Below are 5,833 nucleotides of genomic sequence, written 5' to 3'. Positions count from 1 at the left end.
AGCTACTCGGGAGACTGAGGCAGGAGAATGGTGTGAACCCGGGAGGCAGAGCTTGCAGTGAGGCGAGATCGCACCACTGCACTCTAGCCTGGGTGACAGAGTGAGACTCTGTCGCAAAAAAAATTAAAAATAAATAAAAATAGACAAATAAATGAATAAATTTGTAGGGACAGAAAGTAGATTAGTGGTTGCCTAGGACTGAGGAAATGTTGGAGGGAAATGGGGATGACTGGGAATAAATGTGCATGGGTGATGAAAATGTTCTAAAAATAATTTTGGAGTGATGAACATGTTCTATAATTGATTGTGGTGATAGCTGCACTATGAATATGCTAAAAACCATTGAGTTTAACTGGTTGAATAATATATGAATTCTATCTTAATGAAACTGTTTTAATGAAAAGTGATGGCTCACTTGAAATAAAGTCAACATGCCAGAGCTGCCATGGCAGATTGTGGAGAAAGAGACCAAAAGGCTCAGAGCAGTGAGCATGCTGGCATAGATAGACACACTCTATAAAACTGGATCATGCACTGTGTTTATTTGGAAGGGCCCAAAGGAAACGCTGTTTATCAGGCAACAAGTAATGAGCAGGTGAATGGGGTATTAACCTAATTTTGTCCTTTATGGGCTGGAGCTGACTCTATGAGATGATATTGGAGAACTTGGTGCCCTAGCAACAATGGACGGTAGGATCCCAGAAAGCCAGAGGCCAGCTGGCAGCAAGGCAGAATCAAAATGGACAAAATTTCCGAAATAGTGAGTAATGTTAGAATGAAAGCCAGGAAATGCTGACTGCAAGGGATTTAGGGAAATTACTAAGACTATGGTGTTTCTAGTTGGGCAGCTTATAAGACTGTTGTTTAATATTAGAATCAATAGATGAAAAATAGATAAGCTGAAGTCTGAGATTAATTGCTTCAATAGAAGTTTCAAATCCCTTGCCCAGTTTCCAGACATGAACCAGTTCTTAGATCCAGAATCCATTCATTGAAGGAGAGTCACGTCCCTGATGAAGTATCTGCAACACCATGACAAGTGTGTACAGTAGACATTCCCTACACCCTTCCCTAAAGGGATCAATGGCCACTTACTCAGGTATCAATACACTGATAAAGGGAAATGCCCAGATATTTTTAGGTCTATTGGATACAGGGTCCAATTTGACACTGATACTTGGGGAACCAAAGCACCTTCATGAACTTCCATTAGAGGAGAGGCACATGGGGAATGGAAAATAATTTCCCGTCTCAGGTCCACCCCTATCTCAGTAGATTCTCTGTGTCCACACATCCGCTTGGTGGTTATTTTTCTGGTTTCCAAATACGTAATTGATGGATTTATTTTGTACATTAGTTATTTCACTCACACATCCGTCATTTCACCTGTGGGGTAAAGGATTTGTTGTAAGAAAGGCCAAGTGGATGCACCTGAGAGAACTTCTAATATCAACCAAAATAGAAATTTTAAAATAATGTATTAGAGGGGCAATGAAATAAACTAACGTCACTCAAAGACATAAAAGATGCAGGGGTTGTGGTTTCATCGTCAACTATTGAATTCGCCACTCCAGTTCTAGCAAAACTTGGATGGATGATAACAGATGACAGTGGATTAATGAAAATGTAACCTACAATTAGCCCCAACTTCAGTAGCTGTGCTGAATGTGATATGTTTAAAAAAAAAAAAAAAAAAAAAGTAGATTTGTAGTTTTGGTATATTATATAAGGCTATTGATCTGCCTAAATGCATTCTTTTAAATACCTATAAAAAGGAGGGCCAGAAGTGAGTTATATTCACAGAGGACAAATAATAATACATTTAAAAATATATTTTATTTTTTATTTTCAATTTTTGTGGGTACATAATAGCTGCATATATTTATGGAGTACATGAGATGTTTTGATACAGGCATGCAATGTGAAATCAGCACATCATGGAGAATGGGGTATCAAGCATTTATCCTTTGAGTTACAGACAATTCAATTACACTATTTTAAAACGTGCAATTATATTGACTATATTCCCCCTGTTGTGCTATCAAATAGTAGGTCTTATTCTTCTAATTTTTTTTTCATCCATTAACCATCCCCTCCTTCCCTTCAGCCCCCTACTACCATTCCCAGCCCCTCTGGTAACTATTCTTCTACTCTTTATGTCCATTAGTTCAATTTTTGTTGTTGTTGTTTGAGACAGAGTTTCGCTCTTGTTGCCAAGGCTGGAGTGCAGTGGCGCAATCTCACAATAACTCACCACTGTCATGAGAACAGCACCCAGGGGGATGGTGTTAAATCAAGAGAAGCCATCCCCATGATCCAATCATCTTCCACCAGGCCCCACCTCCAATATTTAGGATTACAATTGAACATGGGATTTTGGTGGAGATGCAGATCCAAACCATATTATTCTACCTCTGGCGTCTCCCAAATCTCATGTCCTTCTCATACTGCAAAATACAGTCATGCCTTCCCAACAGTTCCTCAAAGTCTTAACTCATTTCAGCATTAATTCAAAAGTCCAAAGTCTCACCTGAGACAAGGCAAGTCTCTCCCACCTGTGAGCTTATGAAATAAAAATGTAGTTAGTTACTTCCAACATACATTGGGGGTACAGGAGTTGGGTAAATACTCCCCTTCCAAAAGTGAGAAATTGGCCAAAAGAAAGGGGCTACAGGACCCATGCAAGTCTGAAACCCAGAAGGGTAGTCATTAGATCTTAAAGCTTCAGAATAGTCTCCTTTGACTCCATATCTCACATCCAGGGCACATTGGTGCAAGGGGTGGACTCCCAAGGCCTTGGGCAGCTCGGCCTCTGGGACTTTGCAGGGTAGAGCCACTGTTGCTGTTTTCACGGGCTGGCATTGAGTGCCTGTGGCTTTTCCAGGTGTATAGTGCAAGCTGTCATTGGCAGATCTACCATCCTGGGATCCGGAGGACAATGGCCCTCTTCTCACAGCTCCACTAGGCAGTACACTAGAGGGGATTTCTATGTGAGAACTTCAACCCCAAATTTCCCCTCCACACTGCCCTAGTAGAGGTTCTCCAAGAGGGCTCTGCCCTTGCAGCTGGCTTCTGCCTGGACATCCAGGCTTTCCCACACATACTCTGAAATCTAGGTGGAAGCTCCCAAGCCTCAATTCTTTGTACCCTGCGCACCTACAGGCTTAATTTAACACCACATAGAGCCACCAAGGCTTACAGCTTGCACCCTTTGGAGCAGCAGCCTGAGCTGTATGTGGGGCCCTTTGAGCTGAAGCTGGAGCTGAGCAGCTGGGATTTGGAGAGCGGTTTCCTGAGGCTGTGCAGGGCAGCAGGACCCTGAGCCTGGCCCAGGAAACCATTCTTCCCTCCTAGGCCTTTGGGTCTGTGATGGGAGAGGCTGCCCCCGAGGTATTTGAAATTCCTTCAAGTTGTTTTTCCCTTTTTCTTGACTATCAACATTTTGCTCCTTGTTACTTGCAGTTTTCTGCAGCTAGCTTGAATTCCTCTCTAGAAAATGGGTTTTTCTTTCTATAACATGGCCAGGCTGCAAATTCTCCAAACTTTTACATTCTGCTTCCCTTTTAAATATAACTTCCAGTTTCTGGTCATATCTTTACTCACAAATATTAGCATAGGCTACCAGAAGCAGCCAGGTCACTTCTTGAATGCTTTGCTGCTTAGAAATTTCTTCTGCCAGATACCCTAAATTGTCACTCTCAAGTTCAGAGTTCCACAGATTCCTAGGGCAGGGGCACAATGTATCCAACCTCTTTGCTAACACATAATGAAAGTGACCTTCACTCCAGGTCCCAATAAGTCCCTCATCTCCATCTGAGACCTCCTTAGCCTGGACTTCATTTTCCATATCACTATCAGTATTTTGGTTACAACAATTTAACAAATCTCTAAGAAATTCCAAACTTTCCCTCATCTTCCTGTCTTCTGACCCCTCTGCACTCTTCCAACCTCTGTCTGTTACCCAGTTCCACTGCTGCTTCCATATTTTCAGGTATCTTTCTAGCAATGCCTCATTCCTCTGTACCAATTTTCTGTATTATTCTGTTCTTCCACTGCTATAAAGAAATACCCAAGACTGGTTAATTTATGAAGAAAAGAGGTTGAATTGGCTCATAGTCCCACAGGCTGTACAGGAAGCCTAGCGGCATCTGATTCTGGGAAGGCCTGAGGGAACTTTTACTCATGGAAGAATGCAAAGTAGAAGCAAGCATCTACATAGCAGGAGTAGGACCAAGGCAAGTGGGTGGTGTGGGGAGGTGCTACACACTTTTAAGCAACCAGATTTCAGAAGAACTCACTATCATGAGAACAGAACTAAGAGGATGGTGCTGAATTATTCATGAAGGATCCATCCTCATGATCCAGTCATCTCCCAGCAGGCCCCACCTCCAACACTGAGGATTACAGTGGAACATGAACTTTGGGTGGGGACACAGAAATGGAAACCATATTAACCCCTTTATCATTGTATAGTGACTTTGTCTCTTCTTATGTTTTTGTATCAAAATCATTACTCCTTCTCTTTTTTTCTGGTTTCCATTGGCATGGAATATCTTTTTCCAACCCTTTACTTTCAGTCTATATGTGTCTTTATAGGTGAAGTGTGTTTCTTATAGGCAACAGATTGATGGGTCTTGTTTTTTTGATTCATTCAGTCAGTCTACGTCTTTTGATTGGAGAGTTTAGTCCATTTCCATTCAATGTGTTATTGATAAGTAAAGACTTACTCCTGCCTTGTTATTTATTTATTTTCTGGTTATTGTGTGGTCTTCTTCTTTTCTTCCTGTCTTTCTTTAGGGAAGGTAATTTTCTCTGGTGATATGATTTGGGTTTTGCTTTTTATTTTTTAAGTATCCAGTGTATGTTTTTTCAGTTTGAGGTTACCATGAAGATTACAAACGCTACTCTATAACCCATTATTTTAACATGATAACATTGTTTGCATTAACAAACAAAAAGAAAACTAATAAAAACTCTACATCTTAACTTCATCCCCCCACTTTTTAATTTTTTGTTGTTTCTAACTTTATCTGATTTTACTATGTCTTGAAAAGTTGTTGTAGTTATTATTTTTGATTGGTTTATTATTTATTCTTTCTACTTACACACCACAGTTACAATGTTATCATACTTTGGGTTTTTCTGTGTACTTACTCTTAACAGTGAGTTTTGTACCTTTAGATGATTTTTTGTTGCTCATTAATATCCTTTTCTTTCTGACCAAAGTACTATCTTAAGCATTTCTTATGGGACCAGTCCAGTGTTGATGAAATCCCTCAGCTTTAGTTTGTCCAGGAAAGTCTTTATTTATTCTTCATGTTTGAAGGATATTTTTGCTGGATATACTACTCTAGGGTAAAAGGTTTTTTCCCTTCAGCACTTTAACATATGTCATGTCACTCTCTTCTAGTTTGTAAGGTTTCCACTGAAAAATATGCTGCCAGATGTACTGAAGCTCCATTGTATGTTAGCTGTTTCTTTTCTCTTGCTGCTTTTAGGATCCTTTCTTTACCCTTGACCTTTGGGAGTTTGATTATTAAATGTCTTGAGGTAATCTTTGGGTTAAATTGACCTGGTGTTCTTTAACTTTCTTGTACTTGGATATAGATATCTTTCTCTAGATTTAGGAAGTTCTGTGTTATTATCCCTTTCAATAAACTTTCTATTCCTATCTCTTTCTCTATCTCCTCTTTAAGGCCAATAACTCCTAGATTTGCGCTTAAGAAGCTGTTTTCTAGATCCTATAGGTATGCATCATTGTTTTTTTATTTTTTGTCTCTGCTGAATGTGTATTTTTCCCTTTTCTTTATTTGACTGTGTATTTTCTTTTTTT

This window comes from Mandrillus leucophaeus, unplaced genomic scaffold, assembly GCF_000951045.1.
Source record: "Mandrillus leucophaeus isolate KB7577 unplaced genomic scaffold, Mleu.le_1.0 Scaffold660, whole genome shotgun sequence".
NCBI lineage: Eukaryota > Metazoa > Chordata > Mammalia > Primates > Cercopithecidae > Mandrillus > Mandrillus leucophaeus.
Note: the sequence above shows the minus strand (reverse complement) of the source record.